The sequence below is a fragment of the Aythya fuligula genome, chromosome 17 (genome assembly GCF_009819795.1).
Source record: "Aythya fuligula isolate bAytFul2 chromosome 17, bAytFul2.pri, whole genome shotgun sequence".
Lineage (NCBI taxonomy): Eukaryota > Metazoa > Chordata > Aves > Anseriformes > Anatidae > Aythya > Aythya fuligula.
In genome coordinates, this window is record NC_045575.1 from 7358283 (window position 1) to 7374662 (window position 16380).

Here is a 16380-nt window from a genome sequence, read left to right on the forward strand (position 1 = left end):
GCTCGGGATGACAAGTAATGGAGCAAGAAGCACAATGAATTGTGGCTCATTAGAGGAGCGCTGAGGTGAAGCATACCTGGGTAACTGTGGCACAAAGCATGCTCTGTGGCTCAGATTCCTTTCAGCAGCATCGTTGTGTGCTCTCGTCTCCCCAAATTCTACGCGCTCCGATACCCTACAAAGGAGAACAAGTTTTATTATTTAGAAAAAATATTCTGATATCTTCTAATACATGAAAATATTACATCTCAAGAAATCCACCACCTGTCCAAGGATCATTTGAAAGCGCAGTTAAAGAGGGTGCTGGCTATAAATGTTAGTGATCTCTCTTTGGGTGAAGGTGCTCCCTTTCTGTCTTCTATAACCATTGGGCTTGCTCCACACCATAGAACAGGACACCAGGAAAAGACGTTAACGCCAAATTGTTTGACTTTTATAAAGGCACTTAAGCTTGTTTGGAAGCCTGCTCTCACACCACACTTTTTAGATCACCTACAAAAAGGACACAGCTCACAAAGCTAAGGCTAGTATTTAGCTCAGCTCATTGCACCTGACTTACAAAACCTCAAAAGAAGGTACTTGACATTAATAAGTCAAACATTGTCACACTCCACTGAGAAGAAAACGAGCAATTAAAAGACAAAAAAAGGAGGGCAAGCAGTTAGACCCATCAGTGCAAATCAGGTCACAGAGCACACACTGAGTGCAGCCACCCCTTCCTACCGGTCCCACAACACCCGCCCTCTTGGGGGGTCAAACACACCGAGGGCTTGAAATCTACCTGCCCTCATATGCATACAGCTGTATCACCAAAATCTGAATTAATGTACACCTGAATTAATGCTTAACAAGCTAACTCATCTTCTCATTTATTAGGAAAAAGCCATCTGCACAGAAGTCTTCCTGCTGAGGAGCTTCAGAAAGAGGATTGCCAATGTTTTAGCCTGCCTGTGATATTTTAGTTAAAACATGTATCTCGGGAACAAGCTGATGACAGAAGCCAGATGAATGAAATGAGCATTCATTGTCAGCTGACTGGCCTCACCCAAAGGTCCTGTATTTACTACATGCCTGCAGACAGGGGCAAAGAATGCAGCATTTCAGGTCAGGCATTCTTCAGGCAAGTGAAAAACCCATTTGGCTTTAGAACAATACAAACAAACGGAGGAAGAAGACATTTATCCATCTCTAATCATATGAACTGTGCAAAAACCAAAATCAGCGCAGCTCTAATATACAAGGATAAATTGGTATTTAAAATGGGAAATGAAATGTTGATATTTAAAGTTAAGCTCTAAGTAACAATGTCAATCTCTATACAGGACTGACATACGTATCGATGCTGTACAATACCCAAGTGTTCTCAGCAGGACGATTATTTTCTGGTAATGATTATCAGAAAAGGCAGGGATGGGAAGCATATCGGGAGCAACCCAAGCCCTGCTGACATGCACGGATCAGCAGTGCTCCACGCTGTCCTACAGCCCCTGCAGGGCCTCGTGGAGCAGGTGCTGGGAGCCCTGCACACGGCTGGTGCTGGCTGTGCTGTCTCATGCTTCAATTGCCTACGTCAAGAATGGTACAAATCACACCGCTTTGCAGTAAGCTGGCAAAGTCACATTCTTAATATTAAAGCTCCCTTACAGAAATGGAAATATTAAAATAAAGATAGTTTGAACTGGCTGGCTCGATTCTTCAGAGCGTGATGGCAGCTGAATGCCATCAGTAGAAATTACTCAAGTTCAAGGTATCATCAACTGAAGCAAGCTGTTTCAGTTACCGATGTAATTAATGCATCAAGAAACAACTTAGTGTAAGCCTGGTATCTGCTCTTCATCCTTCAAAAAGTGCACTGCAATCTGCATTTGAGACTGCATGTTCCAAAGCCCTCAACTGAAAATAGCATTAATCATATGGGCAATGACTTATGGATGTGACAAGTGACTCAAGATTTTCAGAGTGTGTGAGAACAGCATTTGGTTCAGATAAGGCCATTTGGAGATGCCTCAAACTGCCTACCTAGAAATTAAAGCTCTCAATCAACAGTAATGGGTGAGAATCTCAACCTTGGAGGACAAACTGCTCGCGCTCCATTTCTGAAATACCCTAAGCAGCTAAAAAGAAATGAATTCTTCAGAGTAAATTTAGCATAAGGAATCATATTAAGAAAATAAGTGAAAGGTCCTCTATGAAAAAACTCTCTAGAGAAAGTTATTGAACACATTATGACTGCTCTGCTGATGGCACCTGGATTAAATTCTTCATTGAGGATCAGAAGGAAAAAAACAGGAAACATCCTACAGCTGCACAATTTGTCATTGTGCAATGCTTTGGCGACATCAAGGCATTCAGCTTTAGAATACCAGTTTAATTAAACCTAGACAAAGTCAATCATAGAAATAATCACACTGTTCAGTTGGTGTGGATGTTTTACAGAGTACCATCGAGGCCCCAAACCTGAGCAGCTTGCAGTGCCCAGTTAAATCAGAAGAGAAGAAAGGGAAATATTATCAAGATGGTGGAGTTTAAGTATTTAAATAGTCTCCAAGAAGAGTATTTTTTAATTATCTAGCAATACAGGCTAACTTACAATGGTTTTTCAGCACCCTTTTATACATACCAATGATGTGACTGCTCAAGATTGCCTGTAAATAGCTGGTCTGCTTACAGGAAAGCTCAGCTCAAGTAAAGCAAAGCTTCCAGATGCACACGCTCACATGATGTGAGCATCTTCAGGAGCTAGGCATCTGCTTTGCGATGGCTCCCAGGGAGAAAACTAGTCTCTGTGTTCATTCAAGTAGCCAGTGTAACGCCCAAGGTAAAGTATTTGATACCAAGTGCGTCTCCTTCAGAATTTCCTGGCAGGGTAATGGAAATGACACACAGGCAGGGTAACAGTGGGAAGATTAGCTGTAGCAACAGAAGACTTACAAATCGGCTTTTATTATAGTTATTTTATATCTGAAAGCTGTTCTGGAAAGCAAACTGATTTTTAAAGGTCTATAACCTAGAGCAAGGTGCCACGAAGCAGCAGTGGCTCATCCTGTGGACATCTCTGCCCAGACCCCGCACAACATCTTGCTACTACAACAAACATTTTTTTTTTCCAATGGTTTAGAAAAGCAAGGTGCCCCCAGGCACAAGCCGCCCTCCCACTTGGTTAAGCACCCAGCACCGCTTCTGGTTTTCACATATATTTGCACCAAGATTCTCCTGCTACCAGTTATGACCTCCAAGTGTGCTATGAGTAACAGAACAGTCCTTGACCTGAAGATAAATAGAGCAACAAAACACAAACAAAAGTGTTTTTAAGAGTTAGACTGCCCTTATTTCCAGCTGTTCCATGTGTAAAGCTACAGCCACGTAGAAGATGTCATCATACCTGCGTGCCAAAGTCTGTAACTGCTGCCACACTCTTCAAGACATTTCTCTATCAAATTATTCATTTTCTAAGCACCCTATAACACATCCAGCATCCTTAGCTCCCCAGTACATTTAATATTTGCAGCATGGCTTCCAGCCCCCCAAAAATCTCAATTTCAATACCTCAAAAACTCCACGGTCCGTATTCAGGAGCAAGCGTACTGCTCGTAAAGCACAGCCTGAATCGTGAAAGCGACTCTTGCTGTGAGACACGTGGGTACAGAAACACATAAAATTAGGTTTAGTTCCCAACAACACCACAGTACTTCCCAAAACAAGGACGAAGTTTTCCACTGCAAGCAGAAAAACAACGTGCAGGAAGCAGGCTGGAGCGGCAGCAGGAGGAGCAGCGCAACGCGGCTCGCCCATTTTTAGGTGGGTATTTTGGGGGGGATAATTTTACACCACAATTCTTGTTCCAAGAATGACAAACACAGTCCCCTTCCTTCGATTCAGTCTCTCCCAAAATCTGGAAGACAGCATTAAAGAAATTCTCAAGTGCAAGCGCAGCTGGTAAAAACTGTCCTAAATCAGAAATCTGGCCCAAAGCAGGCACACACTCTGGTTCCACTGCAGTGCTCGCACACACGCACAAGAACACAAACAAAAAGGCTTTTTTGCTGTTTGTCTTTAAAGTACGAGCCATTTTTTCCTTTAATTTCTACTTCAGGCTTATGCCTAAGGCCTCATCCGGTGCTTTAGCAATGAGTTACGCTGACTTTCCCTCACCAATTCCCTGCCCATGGGGATGACCCTGCCCATGGGGATGAGGAGCCTTCGCTTTGCAGCAGGTACTCCAGCTCCTAACATAGCCAGGTCCTGAGGCTTTAATTACGCTAAGGGTCCCAGCTGCCATAGTAGCTGTACAAGGAAAAGAAAAAAAAAAAAAAAAGGTTTTCTGGTTCAGCTTAGAGAAAGTGAGTCAATCGCATTGCATGTGCTGGCCTAGCCGTGTTACTTTTACTCTAGCAAAGAATTCAGTTATTTCAAGTCCAGCCTGATCATTTTGAGAAGAAAAGAAACCTCTTGAAAGCCCTATTTTAAGCTTTTCAATGTCATTTCTTTGATAGCTAAGAATACTTCAACTTGTACAACCAATACTACGCAACCGAAAGCGCCACGTGTTCGCCCTAGCATATTAGCTCTTATTTTAATGCGTAAAACACTACGACACATATCTGGTATGCAAGCTGGTTATTTAGAGTCCTCTGACAGTGTACACAACAAGCAGCTGTACGACAGCCTTTGTTTGCTGAAATTCATCACTGATTCCATGCTACGTGGAGCAGATTTCACTCTGGCGAGGAGCAGCCAACCCGCTCCCACGTCCAGTCCCAAAATTTCTAAGGAGCAAAGTGATCAAATTTGTATACAATGAGGATGGAAGATACCCAGGGACCTTGAGCAGCCACAACAGAAGGTTGTGAGTGTTTGGAAGTGTCCTGCAGCTCCCCAGGAGTATGAGGGGGATGAGGACAGCACTAGGCCGCGGCCTGCAGGGACAGCAGCAGCCCCTCGAACATGGCTCTGCTGCTCGGCCTTTGCAAGCGACTGCCCGAAAGACTCAAGGCAGTTACACGCCCCATTTCCATTCACGTTTGCACGGTGTTCGGAAGAAAGCCCAGCTCCCCTAGAAAGAGATAAGAGGATTTTTCTGTGCCAAGCCTTCAGCTCGGCCATCCACCTCCAGCAGCAGGCTGGCAAGCGCAGCCGTGGGTTCAGGGCTCCCCAATGCTTACGTGAGCGTTGGATTACGCCGAGTCAGCCCGTGCTAGTACAGATTACTCATGCTAATAAAACAAATGAATCAGTACTTCACTGACAAAGGTGAGCACTGTGCACAGTGGCCCTGGGATATGAAATTAAACTAATAACTTTGTTGTAGATATGTACCTTTAGCGAAGCTTTATTTCCCCCCAGTTACAGGCAGCATTTCTAAAGGACACCTTGTTCCATTTGCAGTATCTTTATTATTAGTATTTACCTACTAAGAACGAGACAACTGTCCCTGTTATTTAAAGTAAATCAATAAAAAGAGAAAGGCGGTAGGTTTACAGTCAAGGAACAATTAGTTTTAGGAGCAGGGAAAGCTCCGACAAGTCTGACATCAAGCAGCCGCCAGCCTTTCTGAGGAAGCTGCACCAGTTGTGGTCACTATCCTCAAAGGAAAACTAATTTCTTTTTTATGAATACAATATGGAAAAGCACGATAAATATGCTAAAAGTTAGTGATCTTCTAATTTTCCTCAGACATTGCTCTGAACGGGACAGCGGATGTGAAGGCAACACCTTCTGCCTTTGAACGGTGGGTTTGGAAAAGCATCACCTTTTTCTCTGCACTTGATCCAAAGCTCACGACCTGATGAACATTTCCATAAAGACCAGCACTATTAAGTCCTCCTGCAATTTGTGTCATGAAACCCTATCAAATTTTAAGTCCTGGGGAATAACATGCTCAGTTTTAGTTTTGCTTTTTACACGTTCATCCGATGGTTGCATCAAAAAGCAGGAACAGGAGGCAGCAGCACGCATCTCATGCTTCTGACCCCCTCTTTTAGGTCACACCAAACCAGGCCCTAACCCCACACCTAGCTGCGAGCACTGCACAGCCCTTCTGAACCCAGTTCAGGAAGGGGTAGGTGATTTTTCTCTGTAATAACCCCTTTGTAGTACCCATGTATTCTTCAAAAGCAGGTAAAGAAATCTGATGACCAAGATGGTCTTTCCTATAAAATGTCCCTACATACCATTTTGCACCAGTAGATCCTTCTTCCCCTACTAGATCCATAATAAAGACCACTTTAAGGACTTGATAGAGCACAAGAAGAAGGAAACACAGCATCAGGTAGGGCTCAAGCTCAACACTGAGGTGCTTCTTTATAAACAGGTTTCCCAACGCAGCCTGGAAGCAGCACTGCTTTGCTGGTGGCCATAGCAAAGCAATTTTGGAGGAGTTGAGGGGTTGTTTTTTTCTGCCTTTCTTCGCTTTTCTCCTCAAGGCACACCTGCACCAATAGAAGTTAATGCCAGGCAACCCTTCCCCAATACCTTAACAGCTCAAAATCCAGCAGTGACTTAAAGACAACTGCTTCTGACTGTCCTGCTGCAGACTAGAAAAAGGCTTCGTGCTCTGAGCAAGGAAATTTCATCAGTAATTAATCATGGCACCCTTGAAATAATTCAGGGGTACATCTGAAAGGGAGGAAGGATACAGGAATGTTTTAAATCCTAGTATATGTAGGCATCATACACATATAAATTTCATCAGGTCTTCTCATGAAAGCACCTCTAAAACTTCAGATATGGATCATGAAATTGTGGAAACTACCTTCCCATTCTCATCAGGCTTTCTGGAGTGGTTTTATCAGGCTCTTCGTCATGTTGCTTACAAGCCAGTGAACTCCAGACAATTATAAATTCATGACTATTATGCTGTGTGTTACTCAGAGGCAAAAATAAGTCATCAAATTTGTTTACGCAGGTCGGAGGAGACACCAGCACACTCAGAGTTTCCTACCTATTAATGGAATGGCTTCCAAAGCTCTACCCATTTTGTGGTTTAGAGCTCCTTTTAGGTATTTTCAAGGAGTTGATGCGTTGACCATCACATAACCAACCCAAAAAAGCCCAGCAGGTGGATAAACCCACAGCTTCAACCCCTCTCGAGCTGTGACCACAGCACTGTGCCCCCAAGCAGCTCACCATCCGCACTCCCAAGTGGCTGTTAGGGTTTGGATCACCAAAATTAGAGCTTGGATCACCCAAAAAACAGCTTTATTTCAAAATTAGTTGTCGTGGTGTTGGCCTAGGTGGCGTGGCTCTGAGCTGTCCCTCGGAGGCCAGCCAGAAACCGGAAAGCAGCGAGGTTTACTAATTGAGGTCAACGTATAATTATGGCGCTACCCAAGGAGAGGCAGCGTTGTAGCAGCAGGACGCGTGTACATTTCACTGAAAAGCTTGGGATAACAGCTGGGCAAAAAATGTTTTCTTTACAGAAACACATGACCATGGATAAGAACCTTTAATGTAACAGCACGCTGGTGAGCAAGGTAGCTTTGTCATAACAGTAGTTGACTGTGCAGAAGTAGTTTTCCACTAAAAAAAAATCTGTTGATTCTCTTTTTGTAAGAAAATAGAACTCAGATACTGATTTTTCTGGAAGCTAAAGGAGTCGGGCAGTAGAGTCCTTGCCCCAGTAAAACCAGCCACAGCACATGCTCACCGGGATGCGAGCAGCCACTCTGAGGGTCGCGGTACCCCTCAGAGCGTGCAGGGACCCACCGCAAACCCAGCGACGATTTTTTTCCTTGTTTGATGGTGCAGAAGACGGTAACCACGAAGTGCTGAATTTAGAACTGCGAATTTTCCATAATCCTAAAGCTCTGTGAGTTTTTATTACAAGCTTACTATTAAAACACCAAACCTCTCCATTCTGGCCCACGGGAGAGCACTGCATGGCACGGTGCATGCTCTTCGTCCTCCCCAGCAAGGAGGCTTGGCGACAGAGGCTGCGGGACCCCAGCCCCACACTGCTGCCACCCCACCCGCAGCCCCCAGCCCATTTCCCCAGGGCTCCCAGTCCCGCTGCCCAGCACACAACAGCCCCACACATCCCTCCCTGCATGCACTTCTCCTTTCAGAGCTCTCCTTCCTTCCTGCCTCCCTCCCCTCCGTGCCAGCCAGAGATAACGCTTTAGGAAACAGCCTTTTTGGCTACTTCAGTTTTATCATTTCAGCTCGGTCTGCCCTCAGCGAGTCTGTTCTACTCGAGCACATCCCGCTCCCTTCCTGACCTATTTACAGTCACGGCTGCAACCATTAACATATATAAAAGGCAATTTTTCCACACTCGCATCGTTAAAAAATGCCTACATCTGTTTCATCCAGGTGCTCCGCATCTGCTTCACAAGTGGTATTGAACATGAAAAAGCTTATTTAGAAAAAGTCCACAAAAATTCAATTACACGTGAGAAACCTATTATTAAAGGAAGACAAATTTAATCTAGCATCTATCAGCCAAGACAGAATCAGTCATTAATATTACATGACTTACCCACTGGCTTCCCAAGTTTATTCTTTTCTAGCACATGCATTTTTTATGGCTAGTAATAAAAAGATACACACAGAAGGAAAAATATGGATGTCTAACGGCCAAAATGTCATCATTACCTAATAATTGCATAGCGGGAGGGAGCAGTTGACCTCTGAAAAAGCACTGGCTGAAAATCTGGAAAGAAACAGAAGGCACTGTGCTGCCTTTGTCCAGCAGAAAGATGCTTTGCCATACCGGACATCGTGCGTGCTTCGAAAATGATTGTTTTGGGGATACTGCATCACACCAGCAGCTACCTGGTGCACAGGAGGCACCTCCCACCTGGCTGGAGGGGGCTGCAAACCCCAAACCTCGGCAGAAAGTACCCAAGGCAGTCCCTGCAGCACACCGCAGAGCCAGGTCGCACAGGCACGGGCTGGGATGTGGCACGTCCAGCACCAGCTGTGCCACGCGGTTTTGCTGCCACCTGGAACCCGCCAGGGTGTCCACGTACTTTGTCCCTCAGAGCTCGTGAGGGCAATGCCCTCAGGCTTTACAAAACACAGAAGCTGATAAAGGGAGAAACAAAATAACCCGCTGAAGGTCACCCAGAGAACACAGTGACTCGGAATAAAATCTAGGTTTCCGGATCAGGAAGCAAATGAAGGGGGGTTCTCTCTGCATAGGAATAAGAAAAGGCAGCAGGTGATCTGTTTCCTTCTGCTGCTCCACCCAGCACTGATCACAGAAACGCAGAACCACTCGGGTTGGAAAAGACGTCTAAGGTCAGAGCCTAACTATGAACCTAGTGCTGCCAAGTCTACCACCAAACCATGTCCCCAGGCACCACAGCTGCATGGCTTTTGAATACCTCCAGGGATGGAAACTGCTTTTCTGGCCCAAGGAACATTCAAAAAATGCCACTTGAGACCCCTAAGTTCGGAATATAAGCAAACAGGTGTCATATTCATGAATAAACATAGGTGTTCCAAGGTGTTCCTTTCTGTATTACCTCACCACCATGAGCAGGAGGGGATTTAGTCATCGCTGAGTGCCCTTGGAGCTTGGACAAGTGCAAGCAGCCTTGGGGCTGCTGCACTGCCTCCTTCATCCCAACACCATCCCCAACACTCATCGGGTTCACTAAGCCCTTGGGATGGGATGACAGGTGAAAGAAAAAGCCTTGTCACTTGCCAAAGCCCTCTCCTATCTCACCAGGTTAGGAACCAACCACCGAGCAATGCGAGTGACAATGCCTGGCCATACCAACAAAAAATAAATGATTTTAGCAGGCATCTCACTCTGCTTCCTGTCCCAAGGCTGTGTCCTTCGTCTGTGCCCGAGGGCATGGTGCCTGAACCACAGCACTATCAGCAAAAAGGCCGGGGGCTGCTCTTCTGCACCGCTGCTCCACTTTGTATTTGGTGAGTTTGGGCTGTGGCTGCTCCGGAGCCTCCAGGGATTCCTCACGGCTTTGTCTATTTTTGGACTGAATATACAGACAAGTTTTCTCCATCTTCTCAGTTCACGTAAGGAAAAGCACAAACAAACACACAAAAACCATGTGGCAATTACGTTTGAGGGAGAGCTGTGCTACAGACCTAGCACGCCGGGAGGAACTTTTACATTGCTGGGGTCACCAATCCTAATTCACATCTCTCCTGGCACTTCCTGAAGGTAATTCAACACAGAAAAGATACTTTTCACTAACGCACGCAAATTTACTTGTCAAAAAAAGCATTTGAGGAAAGGTTGAAAAGGGACTTGCTTTGATCTTTCCCCTCCCTCAATAACTCCACTAAAAACCAAGGCATCCAGGTGCTTTCATGTCAGGACATACAGAAGGCAGGGAACGTTGCTCCACTTCACACGCAGGACAATATCCGTGCTTTTCTCTGAATAAACAGCTCTAGAAGAGGCTCCAGGAAGGCTCTGCATTTGTTTGCTATTCTTCAGAAAGCAATCAGCAGGAGGTCAGCTCGGAGAAGAAACTGAGGACACATCCAATGGTCTGAGGCTTACAAGTTCAGAGAAATACACACGGCATGGTTCACCTCTCGTGCTACACAAACTCATGCATTGTACACAGATTATTTCCAGAAGGGGCAGGACAAAAAATGCCACACTGCCAGGATGAAAGGAGGACGAGCACAGGCACTGGAATAGGTGCAGGAGGCTTTTTCCATCAACTCATTCCTTCTTTGGGACTTCAAGACACTACAGCAGCTGTTTCCACCGCGGCTTCATTATGCAATGGGCACGCTAACGTGCACATTCATCCAGATCGGAGGCATCTTGCATCACTAATGCAAGTTTCTGACACCCCCACCCTTCCTGAAACTGCTCCAGACCTCCTGCCAAGCCCTGCACCCAATCACAACCCAGAAACACCGCGGTACGGCTCTGGGAGTTCACACTCTCCAGGCTGAAGTTTAGGCTTCAGGAGCACAGCTCTGCAGCAAGTCAAGGAGTTTTGACTAATTCAGATAAAAACTTACCTTGTAACCCAACTGAATTATATGCCCATCCCTGCCTAATGCTGCTTTGGATACCTCCAGCTGAATCCAGCAAGGCATGAGAAGCACCTAGGACTTTCAGACAGAAATATATCTGCATTTTGTGAATCGCTCCGAGCAGCCTCCCTCCCCATTATGCCAGCACAGCCACTCGTACAACTCCACACCACCGCATCCATCAACATGTGTCAAATTTAGGCAACCTGTTTATCCAAATGCAGGGTGTTACGCACCTCATCCTGAAGCCTACGCACAGTTTTCTCTCCATGAGCAGGTTCCTGCCTGGATATTGAACACTCTGGCAGCTCCCCAGTAGCGTTACAGCACACTTTGTTTTCCTGTCATTAGCATACAGTTACCACCTTTTTGCTAATTCAATTTACTTAACTAGTAAGCTAAGAAAATAATGGTGTCGTTAATATGTTAGAATATAAGGCTTAAGGATATGTTAGTTCTTTCAAAGCCACTGAAGACAGAAATCCTGTGTTCTCACTCAGACTTGAGAGAAAGCGAGCAAAGCCCACAGTGAATGGCATCGGCTTTCAGCTTATGGTACAACCAGCAGTGATGAATGGCTCTAACCAGGCAGGAGAGCATGGTGCAGATTACACATGCCACCAAAGAAAGAAAAAAAAACTCAATATATTGTCAACCGTATCAATTACAAGTTCCAGAATAAAACTGAAAAAAATTCAACTCTAGAAGACGGCTGCACTCAAGTGTTTTGCTTTAGCGAACAGAAATCCTGAGTTAACGCTGAAATTACGTCTTACCGTATCACACCATCATTGCTATTATGTAAGGACATACAGCACCTTAAGGCTTGAATTTCGATACCTTCATAACAGATAGAGCCAGGTCTGTGATTTTAGCCTTAACTCCTATTTTCTTGGGATTTATCAGGTCAAAACTGGCCCTTAGCACTAGTTTAATGCAGATTTTTGACCTTTAGCAGCTTTAACTGAAACAAAAAAAAGTCTAAATGAGAACTGGAGGGGAAAACCATCTGCATCAGGAGGCACTGGAGTCTGATGCTGAAGCTGAATGTGCTGCAGGTCAGCTCACAACCTGCCCCAGGCCAGCACAGGCTTGGCTCCAGCCAGAGGGGCCCAGCAGCAGCAGGCAGGGAAGAGGAGCTGTCACCTGGACCAGCGCATGCAGGGCGCCAAGCACCTTGCCTCAACGTACCCACCTTTTGTTTTTAAGCATTGCAGTCACAAAGTCAATGTATAGGTTGTATAGGTTCAGCTGACATTAATCCTCATTTTATATAAGTTATGCTTACATTTTTTTCCCCTTGAAATTCAAAATGTGAATTTCCTTAGCACATCCCTTAATGTCTCAGAACGTTAAGCTGCCCTGCTGATCACATCAGCAGGCTTTTAGCAAGAACAGGGAGTGCATCTGCGTGCTGCAGTTCCCAGTAATGGCAAACCCATGTCCCAGAGACACCAAGGATATTGATAAATCAGCAGCAAATCTGCAGCTGAATTCTCTGATTGCTGGGCGACCTGACGGAAACATCTGAAAACCTCCACAGCCTACAGCAGAAAGGTGTTGGGAGGGGAGAGTCAGAAGATATCAAGTGCTGGCGCAACTTGTACGGGAAGTGCCTAAATCTCAGATTATTTCCTGCCTGCATAGAAGTGAAAGGTGTCAGGATTTGGGAAGGCGGCCGCAGGGACAAAGGCGCACTGGTAACGGTGTGGCAGCGATGCGACTTCCTGCTGTAGGAGGGAACAGACCAGTTCAGGTCAGACAAGTAAGAAATATTACATGAAGGATATCAAAGAAAATGAATTTGGGAATAGCTGTGTTTTGGTGTAAGCAGTAAGCAAGGAACTGCAGCCCATGCTGGCAGGCACACGTCCCAGTGCCTGAGCAGCCACAAAATCCAGGCTTCATGGCGAGCACTACACAGGGACCGCTTAGAGACTGTTGTAAAATGTAATTATTTTTGCTCTAATGATAATTTACCACTGTGATATGTCACCAAAATAGCTGTTTAGTTGATTGGGATTTTTGAGAAGGCATCTAGAGCAATGACAGACGTGTTTATTAAATTTAGCAAAGCACAGGTTTCGGACACTTACAGATAACTCTCCCTCATGGCAGAGGTGATGAAATTATGTCAAAACCACAGCCAGGACCATCTCGACTGGTTCAGACTTGAGAAGTCTGAGCAGAACAGAAGCAGAACAGCATCTGGTGAAATGAGCACGTTCTAAAAGCAGGGTTGTTCCAGTAGTAGTAATATTTTCAGCTCCTCGCACACGCTGCTGAATTTTAAATTACGTGTAACCACAGAGGAAAAAGACCTGGGGGTTGGCACCGAGCGCTCTACAAAAACATCTGCTCAGTGCACAGAGACAGTCGAAAAGGCAAATGGAGCATCAGGACGCATGAATACAACAGAGCTATGCCAGAAGGACTAATGTCACAGCAGAAATTAAGGAACAAAGATATGGCATTGCCCAAACACAGTACCCCACATCAGCTACAGGAAGAAAGCAGCAGAAATAAAGCAGGAAAGGAAAGCACCAGACGCAGGGAAGGGCATCGACATGAAGGTGTCCTGAAAATAAAGCCAGCTTACACAGGGGATAAATATGGGATAATGATGCATTAAATGAAATAGGGAAACAGGAGAGCTGTTCTTCCTTCTGCCCTCTGAGAAGAGCTGGAGCAGTGAAACATACCCAAAAGGTAACAAGCTTCAGCTCAAAACCGCAACTGCAAAATCAGATAGAAATAAAAAATGTGGGGTTTTATATTAAATATAAAAAAACCCTTCTCATTTAGTGAACTCGGTAATTTGTTAATATCAAATGCAAGGCTGACCCGAAATAAAAGCTCAGACAATTACAGTGGAAGACAGAACACTTCCACCTCAGTCCTAAAGCAACCTGGGACTGCCCGAGGTATTTATTGCTCCTGATAAGAAGCGATCCTTGCCAAATACTGCAGCTCTATTGCACCTTACTTCAGTGCACTCCAGCAACGCCGACAGTGACCAACAGATGAAGACAGGAAATAGGTCCAGAGTCTTTTTCCTCATTTCTGTGATAAATGCCTGGGGTGACACCTTTTACTTACTTAAAAGAAAAGGAAAAACCACTTTATCCTTCTGCAGTTTTGTTCTAAACTAACACACAAATTCCTTCTCCAGCTCCTTGGAACTGTCCAGCTTATTCCAAGGATACTCCGGGAATACCAGTTATTCCTTGAAGTTTGGTCGCTATGGATAATACACCAAAATACCTCAAAATATGGAGCGAGGTCACGGCGTGTGACCCAGCAGCCCACAGATGCTGCAGTTCATGAGGCCGCAGCTCAGCACTGGTCCTTGCTGGTCCCCACCAGCGAACAGTTGCCTGTGACCATCACCAATGCTAAGACCTCAAAATCAAAACCTCGAATGCTTGAAATCTTACCACTTGCATCCCAGAGCCTCACTGCAGCATGCCAGGTTCCTCCTCTCTCGATAAGGGCACACAGCAAGGTCCCTGAGCCTGCAGACCAGATTGAGCACTGCTGTCCTCGCGTGTTAAAAGGCAGCAGCGGGAGCAGCTACGGCTTAGGGATTTCAAGAGGCACGTCCAGGCATCGCTTGTCCACTTAAAGCTCTGTTTATTTGGATGATTTGGATATTTAGATTGCATTGCTGCAAGTTAACATTAGTGTGTGAGCAGGGCCTCAGTTATGCACTTGTTCGTATCCTCTGTAACGAGGCTTTCTCTGGGAGGGGCACTAAAATAAAGAGACCAAGGCCACCAGATACAGGGAGCATCGTTACATATCTCTATGCTACAGAGCTTGATTTCAACAGAAACCCCCCATTTTCTACTCAGAAACCCTCCACTACACTTTTCTGCAAACCCTGGCTCGGCAGCAGCAGCACAACAGCGATTTGTGAAGGCTGCAGTGTAACTCCAGTATCAGAGCAATCTGAAATCTCCTGCCATTAAGGCATTAAACTTCTCGAGGAAACCAAGATGGGCTTTTCGCTGAATAAAGCATCTAAAGCTCATTCATTGATACGATCTTGATACCCTACTTGTTACCTTTTTAACCAGGCAAAAAAAAGCCTAAATGGAGATTAAATAATACATGAGGTTTTTATCTAAAGCTTAACTGCTCCAGTAAAGCTTTCATCACTAGCATCTTCTCTGCCAGAAGTATTTTCCCCTGCAGGCAACGTTGTTGGACTTAAATCAGAAAAAGTCATTCATTTCTGTCAGCCTGTTCCAGTTCTGCTTTCTACTCAGACAGACCAAAGTCATTTTCCTATCATGAGCGCTGATTAAAAGCTGCTCTTTTACCACTTTTCATTTGTTTCTCTGTTCACGTAACCTAATAACGACCCACAAGCCAGACCTACACCTGTTTGGGTATGGAGAACTTCGTCTGATTTCAGCTGTTCGAGATGCAGGGAGCTTCTAAGATATCCACCACAGCACATCCTTCATGAGATTAAGATAAATCTTCAGAAACAATCCAATTTTTTCCATCCAGGGAGATTTTTGCAATCACTTAGGCAACCTTTCCTACTTTGTGATTACAGGGTCTCTTCTGCTTAATCTTTTACCATTAAAAAATCAGACATTGGGGAAGAACACACATGTTGGGGAGGATCAGCAGGGACAGGAGGGGTTTATGGCTGTTTTGGTTTTAACATATGTTTGTTGAGCATATTTTCAGTACATGAAAGCCACCTACTGATGAAGGATATCACACAACCTTACCGCAGCAGCAGAAGCACTGAACGTGCCGTGCCCACCAGACACAGGTTTTGTGCTGCCTGATGGTGGTATGGGTTGCACTGAAGGCATTTATTTGTGCAGGCAAAGGTCAGTGTTGATGGGAAAAGACTCATTTTAGGCTGCATAACAGCCTCATGCACAAGGAAGATGCTCGTTTCCCAGAGACAGGTTCTCTGCGTTTGACCTTTGAGATAATATGGTTTTGCAGGTGAGAAATGTAGCTGTTACGCCTGGTGGGGAACATTTTCATGACGACTTTACCAAGCTTATCCAGACTCACACCACAGAAATGCACTTTTTTGGAGGGGCTTACACTTAGCAATGCCGTTCCTTTCTTTTTTGGACTGGAACAGTTTGTAAGCATTGGCAAGGCAGTTCACGTGAAGGACTCCACGCACACGCCTGCCAATTCCTGTGCTGAGCACAGTCCATCTCTAAACAGCCCAATCAAGGGGATATTTTTGAAGAGAGAAAACAGCCACAAACTTACTCAACTTCAACACTCATGTGCCCTTTTCCTCCCTACTCCCCGAATCAAAACTTCTGCCTGCCTCCCTCTGCCAGCTTCGGAAAGCTTCCCTTTTTATGACATGTTCTGTTCGAGAGCCTTAAACATTAATTAAGCCCAACAGTCTTCAGAGATGTT

General features: G+C 45.2%; 1 protein-coding gene across 3 annotated transcripts in view; it reads right to left on the reverse strand.

The window, feature by feature from the left end:
• The window catches only part of TAOK3 (TAO kinase 3), an 81611-nt gene that overhangs the window by 47152 nt on the left and 18079 nt on the right, over positions 1-16380 (reverse strand). For all 3 annotated transcript variants that reach the window (XM_032198791.1, XM_032198792.1, XM_032198790.1), the window contains exon 3: positions 77-175. The gene's annotated coding sequence lies outside the window, so the exon portion shown is untranslated. The remainder of the gene's footprint in view (positions 1-76; positions 176-16380) is intronic.